The sequence below is a fragment of the Chelonia mydas genome, chromosome 9 (genome assembly GCF_015237465.2).
Source record: "Chelonia mydas isolate rCheMyd1 chromosome 9, rCheMyd1.pri.v2, whole genome shotgun sequence".
Lineage (NCBI taxonomy): Eukaryota > Metazoa > Chordata > Testudines > Cheloniidae > Chelonia > Chelonia mydas.
This window is the reverse complement of record NC_057855.1, coordinates 16,028,344-16,039,921: the sequence shown is the minus strand read 5'-3', so window position 1 is coordinate 16,039,921 and position 11,578 is coordinate 16,028,344.

The window sequence follows — 11,578 nt, the reverse complement described above, 5'->3', positions numbered from 1 at the left end:
GCAGGGGTTCTCAAACTGTGGGTCAGGACCCCAAAATGGGTCACAACCCATTTTAATGGGGTCGCCCAGGCTGGTGTTGGCCCTGGGCCCCAGCAAGTCTGAAGCCCAAGCCTAAGCCCCACCGCCCAAGGCTGAAGCCGAAGCCCCACCACCTAGGGTTAAGGTTACTTGGGCTTCAGCTTGGCCCCCTCCGCCCAGGGCGGTAGGGATCGGGCAGGCTCTGTCTTTGGTTTCCCCTCCTGGGGGTTGTGTAGAAATGTTTCTTATCAGAATGGGATCACGGTGCAATGAAGTTGGAGAACTGCTGCTCTAGCGATTGCAACACAGAGGCCCCAGATGTGACTGTCAACATGTACTACAAACAACGACACTGTCCAAACTGTAAGCTGCAAACTGGCTGTGCAATCTGGAAAAACCCTGGTCAGGAGGGAGAGAGAGCTACAGTATGCAGATCCTCACCCAGGAGAGTAACAGCTGAGGAGTCAGGAGTCTAGAAGGGGCGTCCTTACTTGGTCAGGGAGGGGGAATAGAGGGGCAGGAATAAGTGCTGTGACTGAACATGCAGCTCTCTGAAGGCAAGGAGGAGAAGCTAGCCTTTGAGGTAGAAGGAGACAAGAAACCCAGGAAGGGATTCAAGGAGTATGGGGTGGTGGGGAGGGTGCGTGTGACATGGTCAGAGCAACATAGAGAAGGCAGGTGATTTTCCACTGCAGCATTCCAGATAGTGCAGAGGAAGAGATGAAAAGCCAGGACAGAAGAGAGGAGGTTGAGCTAGGGGGAGAAATCGTGTGCCTATAACTGTACATGTAGTAAATGTCTATATAATAGGATCTTGGGGCGATGCAACATATTTCATTCCACAGGCCTTTGTCTGGGACAGGCACCTTCTTTCTTGAACATCAAGTCTATTTCTGAATAAATCTACATTGGAGCTCACTGTGTGTGCAGTGCCTTCAAGCGTTCATTTTATCATCCTAGAAACAGACACGGTAATGTAGAGGCCTGCATTCACGCCTTTGGCAAGGAGTGGTGCATTTCCATCATTGCTGCTATGTAATTAAGGGCCTATAGGATTCCACTTCGTCTCCTAGTTTTGGAATCACTTGTTTATAAGTGGCCCCAATTATATATTTTACTACTACTCATTGTCATATAAATATGAATCTATCCATGTCGGCTGCTAGTTATGAAAGAAACCTTCATTTCACAGATTCACTGGGGAAGGTTTCACATGCAGGCTATGTGCTATCCATTATTTTTGTCCCAGACACAGCATGCATGCTGTCCATTAGCTTTGACACACACTCTGCACGCTGTCCATTAGCTCCAATACAGTACCCTTGCTGCCCATTAGATCTGGATTGCAAAATAGGCATTAGGCTGAGTTAACCAAGACACATTTCTGAGTAAGAGCTCCAGGTTAGAGCAGTTTTATTTATAATCTACCAACCTGTCAATATTTCATTCAAATGGATGACTAGGTGAGCAAACATACATCTCGCAGGGTTACTGGATTGTTTCAAGGGGGGATAGATACTTGGAGTTTAATTTCATACAGTATGTGTGAAGAACTCTGTCATAAATATAAAGGGAAGGGTAAACACCTTTAAAATCCCTCCTGGCCAGAGGAAAAACTCTTTCACCTGTAAAGGGTTAAGAAGCTAGGATAACCTCGCTGGCACCTGACCAAAATGACCAATGAGGAGACAAGATACTTTCAAAGCTGGAGGGGGGAGAAACAAAGGTTCTCTCGGGCTGTGTGTTTTTTTTTATCGGGACCAGAACAGGAATGCAGGTCAGATCTCCTGTAAAGGGCTAATAAGCAATCTAGTTAGATATGGGTTAGATTCTGTTTTGTTTAAATGGCTGATAAAATAAGTTGTGCTGAATGGAATATATATTCCTGTTTTTGTGTCTTTTTGTAACTTAAGGTTTTGCCTAGAGGGATTCTCTATGTTTTGAATCTGATTACCTTGTAAGGTATTCACCATCCTGATTTTACAGAGGTGGTTCTTTTACTTTTTCTTCAATTAAAATTCTTCTTTTAAGAACCTGATTGCTTTTTCATTGTTCTTAAGATCCAAGGGTTTGGCTCTGTGTTCACCTATGCAAATTGGTGAGGATTTTTATCAAGCCTTCCCCAGGAAAGGGGGTGTAGGGTTTGGGAGGATTTTGGGGGCGGGAAGACATTTCCAAGCAGGCTCTTTCCCTGTTATATATTTGTTAGACACTTGGTGGTGGCAGCAATAAAGTCCAAGGGCAAAAGGTAAAATAGTTTGTACCTTGGGGTAGTTTTAACCTAAGCTGGTAAAAATAAGCTTAGGGGGTTTTTCATGCAGATCCCCACATCTGCACCCAAGAGTTCAGAGTGGGGAAGGAATCTTGACATGGTGGGAGCAGTGGGATTAACTTGTAATCATTTTGAGATCAATTTGAGATTTTTTGAACCAGAAGCACAGATTTTAAAAGGAAATTTTTTTTCCCTTTGGGCTGTTGGAAAGCAGGTTCTAAGCTGAAAGCAGTTAGAGGGTTTTTTTTGTCTCTGCCTGGGGGCCAGAGCAGAGACAAAAGAGATTTGTCTTTTGTGAGCTGGAGTTTTCTCTACCTAAAGGCAGGGTAGTTAACCTCCTGCAGGGAAATTCACAAGTCTTCACTGACCTGAAGTTGTTTTTTTACCTAAGAGCAACTAGAGGGGTTTTCTGTCTATTTGTCTGGAGAAAGAGGGGTTAGGGTTTTATTAAAGGATTTTTCTGTAGGCTGACAATCAGTATCAGAGAACACAGGTATCCGGTTACAGCACAACCTATTTTTTTTTATGACAAGCCAAGTTTTGTTTGTTTCGTTGTTTATTTCTAACTCTCGGGTGTAAAGTTAGTTAAAAACAGAGAGGCAAAGATGACAGAGCCCAAGGCAGAAACAGCCAAAGAGGCTGCCCACAGGAGAGAACTGGAGGCAGCGAAAGAGGCAGAAAAACACCAAGAGGCTGCTCACAGGAGAGCTATGGAGGCAAAGGAAAAAGAAATGGAGGAGAGGGAAAAAGAGAAGAAGCATGAACTGGAGTTGGAGAAGATAAGGGCTGAGCGGAATCTGCTGGATAACCCTAACCATCCTTCCCCAACAATCCACAAATGGGAGCGACTATGTCCACAGTATGATGAATCCAGTGATATTGCTGAATATTTTCTCACCTTTGAGAGGCTGTGCACTCTTCATAAAATTCCTGAAGCTCACAAGGTGACCACATTGGTCGCAAAATTAACTGGAAGAGCTATGGACATTTTCAATAAGATGCCTATTGATGAGGCTTCTGACTATAATAAGTTCAAGGATTTGGTTTTAAAGCAATTTCAAATTACATCTGAAATGTACAGAGTAAAATTTCAAACCCTTAAGGGAGGGCCTGGACTAAGTAATGTGGCTTATCTAAACCAGATGAAGGATCTGTTAGATAAATGGGTCCAAGGAAGGGGTGTCACTAGCTTTGACGGAATGTGTGATTTGATAGCTCAAGTTTTAACCTAAGCTGGTAAAAATAAGCTTAGGGGGTTTTTCATGCAGGTCCCCACATCTGTACCCTAGAGTTCAGAGTGGGGAAGGAATCTTGATATGGTGGCAGAGCGGTTGTCAAGGTTATTTCCCCACTCTGAACTCTCGGGTACAGATGTGGGGACCTGCATGAAAAACCCCCTAAGCTTATTTTTACCAGCTTAGGTTAAAACTTCCCCAAGGTACAAACTATTTTACCTTTTGCCCTTGGACTTTATTGCTGCCGCCACCAAGCGTCTAACAAATATATAGCAGGGAAAGAGCCCGCTTGGAAACGTCTTCCCCCCTAAAATCCTCCCAAACAAGTGGGGCAATTTGCCCCAAACCCCAAGCCCCGCAGGGGCCCCCACGAGAGTTTTTAGGGGCCCCCACGAGAGTTTTCGTTGGCACTTCGGCGGTGGGTCCTTCAGTGTAGCCAACACACCCGGCGTGAAGGACCCGGCGCCGAAGACCTGCCGGCACTTCTTCTGCTCTGGGTCTTTGGTGGCAATTTGGCGTCGGGCGTCCTTCTGCTCCGTGTCTTCAGCAGAGTGCCCTGAAGACCCAGAGCGGAAGAACCCCCGCTGCTGAAGACCCTAGGCCCCCTGAATCCTCTGGACAGCCCTGTGTGGACCCTAACAGTCCTCCAGCAGCTGTCCATAATGACTGACATTGACTGCTCCAGCCACAATTGTGAACTCCACTGCCTAGGGGCCACCGCGACTGGAAGGCCCCCCTCTGCTTTAAAGCCCTGTGAATTTTTGAAATGCCTTTTCCTGATTGTCCAGCTTGGCAACCGCATCCAGCAGCTCTCCATTGCTATGTGCAACTGCTCAGCGGACCATACTGGCTACACATGCCAGGCGTGCTCCGGTTTGGAGCAGACAGGAGATATTGGATCTCCTGGGCCTGAGGGGAGAAGAGGCTGTGCAGGAACAGCTATTCTTGCCAGCAAGTTAAAGAAGTATGGGCTGGGTGAATGGACTATAAGGTGGATAGAAAGTTGGCTAGATCGTCGGGCTCAATGGATAGTGATCAATAGCTCCATGTCTAGCTGGCAGCCGGTATCAAGCAGAGTGTCCCAAGGGTCGGTCCTGGGGCCGGTTTTGTTCAATATCTTCATTAATGATCTGGAGGATGGTGTGGATTGCACCCTCAGCAAGTTTGCAGATGACACTAAACTGAGAGGAGTGGTAGATACGCTGGAGGGTAGGGATGGGATACAGAGGGACCTAGACAAATTAGAGGATTGGGCCAAAAGAAATCTGATGAGGTCCAACAAGGACAAGTACAGAGTCCTGCACTTAGGATGGAAGAATCCCATGCACCGTTACAGACTAGGGACCGAGTGGCTAGGCAGCAGTTTTTCAGAAAAGGACCTGGGGGTTACAGTGGATGAGAAACTGGATGAGAGTCAATAGTGTGCCCTTGTTGCCAAGAAGGCTAGTGGCATTTTGGGCTGCATAAGTAGGGACATTGCCAGCATATCGAGGAATGTGATAGTTCCCCTCTATTCTGCATTGGTGAGGCCTCATCTGGAGTAGTGTTTCCAGTTTTGGGCTCCACACTACAAGAAGGAAGTAGAAAAATTGAAGAGAGGACAACAAAAATGATTAGGGGCCTGGAGCACATGACTTATGAGGAGAGGCTGAGGGAACTGGGATTGTTTAGTCTGCAGAAGAGAAGAATGAGGAGCGATTTGATAGCTGATTTCAACTACCTGAAAGGGGGTTCCAAAGAGGCTGGATCTAGACTGTTATCAGTGGTGGCAGATGACAGAACAAGGAGTAATGGTCTCAAGTTGCAGTGTGGGAGGTTTAGGTTGGATATTAGGAAAACCTTTTTCACTAGGAGGGTGGTGAAGCACTGGAATGGGTTACCTAGGGAGGTGGTGGAACCTCCTTCCTTAGAGGTTTTTAAGGTCAGGTTTGACAAAACCCTGGCTGGGAGGATTTAGTTGGGGATTGGTCCTGTTCTGAGCAGGGGTTTGGACTAGATGACCTCCTGATATTCTATGATTCTGTGAACTGGGTCAGTCATATCTAGGGTGACCATATTTCCCTATGCTGAACATGGGACACCTGGTAAAATTACTCGTATTCAAGCCTGTTCAATGCCAGTCAATCAGAACTATGCAGTACAAACGTTCAAATTAACATTGAGTTGACTAAGCCCGTTAAAAAGAAATACAGCATAGTTGGATTCTTTTTATTTGCCTTCTTATCTTTAAGGCTTTAGGGTTCACCTGGGGAGAGGTGACACACACACTCCTACCCCCCCCCCCCCACACACACACGGAGAGAGGTGACACAGACACACACACTCCTGTACATTTTTCTTACACGGGGGCTGGGGGCGTGACCGACTGACCCAACTCTCCCTGCCCTGCGCTCTCTGCGCCTGGCTGGCTGGACCCCTGGGATGGACCTGCCTCTCCTGGTACCTGGCACCGCATCTTTCCGAGGCAACACGTGGTGGGGCACACAGGGTTGCATGCCCCTGCTCCCCAGATTTCTGCCAGGGTTCACACCAGAATGTGGCCATCAGCAGCCTTTCGGCACTGTGCAGGAGAGAAAGGATAGAAACTGCTTCCAGCCTCAGGGGAGTAGGGGTAGAGAGGAGGGATGACTTGGCCCATGTCTTTTGCAGAACTCCTCTCTTCCCCCTCCCCATGGCTGGAAGCAGCTTGTCCCTTCCTGCCTGCACAGTGTCGAAAGGTAGCTAACATCTCCAGGCTGCTGCTGGCCACCGACATAACCCAGCTGCCTCTGGCTACAGCATGGGCAGGAAGGGGTTAAGCCCTAAGTATGCATTGTGCACCAGGGCCCAGGGAACCTGACTGCAAGGGCTTCCACAAACTGGGCCAAAGAGGTGGCTCGACAGAGTAGGGTGCTTAGGGGATGGAGCAGCCCCACACTCCCTGGGGGCAGAACCCAGGGCAAGGGAGAGGATGCTAAGCCCCTTCCCGGAGGGTTGCTATGGATCCTGCATGGCCGGGGTGTGAACAGGCTGGAAATCTCTTCCCTCTGCCCTACCAGAGCTTAGCTGAGGGGCGGAGAGGCTTCCCCTGGCAGCGCCGTGCAGGGCTTTGGCATATGCAGGGCTTGGCTCCTCCTGGCCAACATCCCGGGCCAGAGGGTCTTGGCCTTTCCTGTGGCGCCAGCCCAGCCAGAGGCAGTGGGGGAAGGAAGGAGCCTGCAGGCCAGGCAGTTGGTGAGCTGAGTGCTCCGACCAGGGGCTGGTTCTCTGCACAGCACTGGGAACAGGATGCACCCAGCCAGGGGGGATATGGCACAGCAGCGGGGCTGGGGGGTGAAGGGGCAAAGCAGGGAGAGGGCAGAAGAAGAGGAGCATGTAAAGGGCCAATGGGTGGGCAGCAGAGGCGACATGTAACTGGCCACTGCCTGGCGCCTGCCTGAACTCATCCACCACTGTAGCTCGCAGCACACAGCCAGCACTGGCTGGAAATAGGATGGGAGGTGAGACCCTGCTGTCCGAGAGCCCGCATGCAGTGGGGGCTGTGCTGATGGACCGCAAGGGGGAACGGCCGGCCTCTCACACTGCAGCTTTGCCTCACCACCAGCCTTGCACAGCCACCTCCATCATTGGCCACTGGACCCCCAAGTCACCAACTTGGGTGGCCGGTTGGCAAGCAGGGATCTGGCCAGCAGCAGGACCCACCAGTACTGATGCGGGGGAGATAGAAAATGTGGGACAATTTGCCCATTTTTAGAAAAAGTCGGGACACCCGTAGGAGGGTTTAAATACAAGACTGTCCCTTTAGAAATGGGATGTCTGGTCACTCTAGGCATATCAGAGGGCCAGGGAGGCCAACAGTCAATCCAATGCCAAGCCACAGATCTGCCTCTTCTACAACGAGCTGCATGCCATACTTGGCGGAGACCCCACCACCTCCCCTCAGACCACTGTGGATACCTCCGATCAGCCCTAGTCACAGGTCCCTGGTGTGTACAGTTAGGATGAGGTGAAGGAGGAGGTGGAGGAGGATGTGGAACAAGCGACTAGGTTATCCCGCAAGCCAGGAACTATTTGAGACTCCACCAGAAGTCCAGTCAGTCTTCACATTCAAGCCCAGGTGAGCCCGATGCAGGGGAAGGACCCTCAGGTCAGTGTGTAAATTTATTTCACATTACAGTGGTGCTGCCCCCAACTTAAGAGAACACAGCTATTGATTTTTCATTAATTTACTCACCCTAAAAGAGGCAGCAGTACAACAAACAGAGGGAGAGGAGTTATCTGGCTTTCATTCCCCTGTAGAGTTAGGCAGGGTGGGGCCAGGCAGAGCAGTTTGTTTATGTACACAGGGGTGTCCTCCTGAGAAATCTCCATGAAACTTTCATACTCTGCAATCCTTTCCTGAAGTTTCTGGGGAGGGCTGCCTTATTTCTTCCTCCGTTGTAGGACACTTTCCCATGCTAGTCAGTGAGAACTTTGGCAGGCACCATTGCAATATATAAGCAAGCAGCATACAAGCCCCTGGCAGCTTTGAGACACCACCAGCAGTTGTGTTTTGTTACCTTCAGGAGTGAGATATCAGCTAAAATCGCCACTGCCTGTGGAAAAGGGTGCCAGCAATTCAGTGCCATTGCCCTATACTCATAGTTTCATGCAATGAGCTATTCCCTTCTTATTTCTCTCAACCTGGTCGGCCATATTCACCATGGCTGGTGATAAGAGTTGTGTCATACACAAGCACTGCGAAGCAGAAGTGTCAATGAGCATGTCTTGTTTAAAACCTCAGGGGAGCAAGGGAAGGGTGTTTTGAATCTTAACTTAGAAATGAATGTTCTTTCCCCTAGGTAAGTTCTGTTCCATTAGTTTATTAAGTTTTTAATGAATTTGCTTTTAAATTGCACAGATTTTTTTCACGGTTTTGTTATGGAATAAAATAATTAATCTTTATTAGTTCACAACATAGGCTGCAGAGTGCCTAGTGGTATGGAAAGCACCCATTTACTTCTTAATGTACAGTGTGACAACTCACAGGATCAATGACAAACACTGTGTAATCATAAATGTACAGCAAGCACCACAAAATTAATAGGTGCACTGACAGTGTTGTATTCACAGGTGTACCCCAAGCACCACTCAGTACCCAAAATTGCAGGGCCAAAAAGAGCACAGCACACCACAGCACACTAGTGTGGCTCACTCAAAGTGCTCTTTCAAAGCCTTCCTGACCCATATAGCTCTGTGTTGAGCTCTTCTAATAGCCTTTGTGTCTGACTGTTCAAACTCAGCAGACAGCCTCTCTACCTCTGCCCTCCATCCCAGCAGCAACTGTCCCCTGTTTGCTTTACAGATATTATGCAGGACACAGCAGGCAGTTATAACCTTTGGGATATTTTTTTTCACTGAGCTCCAATCTTGTGAGTAAACATTACTAGCGTCCCTTCAATCTACCAAAAGTACATTGAACTGTCATTCTGCACCTGCGGAGCCAGTAGTTGAAGCGTTCCTTGGTGCTGTCAAGGTGGCTGATTGCAGCTTCATAAACCATGGGAGCAAGGGATAGGTTGGGTCCCCCAGCATCATTAGTGGCATTTCAACATCACCAATGATAATCCACCAGTTAGGAGACAAAATCCCTGCTTGTAGCTTTCTGAACAGTCCTGTGTTCTTAAAGATACCGGTGGCAGTCCCTGTCCAGATCAGCCAACATAGATGTTGGTGAAGCATCCCCGGTGATCCACCAACACTGGCATAACCATAGTAAAGAAGCCCTTTCTGTTGATGTACACTGTGGCAAGGTGGTCTGGTGCCAGAACAGGGATATGCGTGCCATCTATTGATCCTCTATAATTCATGAACCCCATTGCTGGAAATCCATCCACTATGTCCTGCACATTGCCAAGAGTCACAGTCCCATGTAGCAGAGTCACAGTCCCACGTCCCCTGCACACTTGCATGACAACTGCCCCACTGTGGATTTTCCAACTCCAAAATGATTTCCCACCGACTGGTAGCAATCCAGCGTTGCAAGTTTCCACGATTTAATCGCCACTCACTTCTCCACAGTCAGGGCAGCTCTCATTTTGGTGTTCTTGTGCTGGAGGGCTGGGATGAGCTTGACTCACAGATCCAGGAACATGGCCTGAGCCAGCCAAAAGTTCTGTGCCCATTGCTCATCTTACCGAATCTGCATTATGATGTGATCCCACCAGTCACTGCTCACTTCTTGGGCTCAGAAGCAGCGCTCTGCCATCTTCAGATACTAAATTAATGCCACCAAAAACCTTGAATTCTCTCTATGTCCCATAACATTCTGTCATCCAAGAAATTGTCATGTTCCAGGCTGATTTGGGTCTTCTTATGTGCCCTGTGCTTACAATGCTTATGACAATAGTGCAGAGCTGTGTAGGCTCCATGCTTCTGTCAGAGATGGAGACAGCGAGGAAGGTTGTGCGGATCTCAAGGGATTTTTAAAAAAAGGTGCAAAAATTATGGGCTATAGATGACATTATGGGGTGGAAAAAGTTGCATGCTGGGAAGTTGACCCCTTGCTCCCAGTCACTCCTGCACGATATGGTTCTGCCCCACCACGCATTACCAAAACGTCCCAAAGGACAGTGTGTTGGAGGGTGGCAGGTTTCACCCTGGAATACCTACCCACGGTGCACCACACTGTGCCCTGACACAAACACTCCTGATGAGCATGTGCAGCATCAACTCAAGCCACTAAGTATGCACGTGCACAAGCAATATACTAACTGCAGTGGCTTTATGCCAACACAACTGGCATGGACCAAAGTTTGTAGTGCAGCCGTGGTCTCAGTAGCACTCTAATTCTGATGGCATCAGCCAACCAAAAAACATATCTTGGACAATAAAAGGATAAGATATAAAATGTGGGAATTTTTACTGAGGGGGGAGAGTATATGTATTGTTCTAAATATGTTCAAACTCAGACCTGTTTTGTAAAAGAATATTATTTATAAACTGGCTTAGACTGTAGGAGTGCATAAACTACATCCAGGAGCACGGGATGAACAGACAGACAGCTTTGATTGGCTGACATGGGGTTCCAGGTTACGTGTGTGTGTGTGTGTGCCCATCACTAAAGCCACAGTGTTGAGGCTTCTGCAGTTACACACCTTCCACAGCTCCAATTACACATGACAAGGCAAATGATAAAGGGAAACCCATTTTATGTTCAGGTCACAATTCTGTTTTTAAAATTATTAAATTTAGAAGGAAAATAAAAGATCAAAGAAAATGGAACTACCATGTATCCCCCTTACAGGAATGGACAGATGACAAATAATCCTGCAGGAGGGTTGGAGGGTAGTCCCCGCAATGAAATTTCATGCAACACACACATAGCGTTTTAACCAAATATAAACACCGCATCTGAGCCCTATCCTGCCTTCCTTGTGCACCCATAACTCCCACTAATTTCACTAGACAGGGCATGCAAGGAATGCAGACAAAGGCACAGCCACATGTTACGACTTATACCTGATAGGACACGCAAACAACTGCTGCAAATTATACCTGGTAGGACACGCACACAACTACTGCGAATTATACCTGGTAGGACACGCACACAACTACTGCGAATTATACCTGGTAGGACACGCTCACAAATGCTGCGAATTATACCTGGTAGGACACGCTCACAAATGCTGCGAATTATACCTGATAGATCACGCACAAAACTGCTGCGAATTATACCTGATAGGTCACGCACAGTTCGAATCTAGGCTGAGGCACATGAACAAAGTCCACAACAGCAGAGTTCCCAAAAAACACCAAGTTTATTACGCTCGAGCGTGGTGCCCCCCTGCTAGCCAGGAGGGGACCCCGAATACAGATTATACAAAGATTATATACCTCTTAGCAAAGCATGTTGCCCTCATGCATCGGAAACCTTAGCCAATAAACAAACCCTTTTCTTATCTACCACCTATCTCTGCTTGGTGCATTCCTCGTGCTAAACTAGTATGTTAATTACACAGCATGGTCCTAAAGCAATGAATCAGTAACTTTTATTATCAGGATGGGAGGCCTCACATCAAAGGCCAGGAGATAG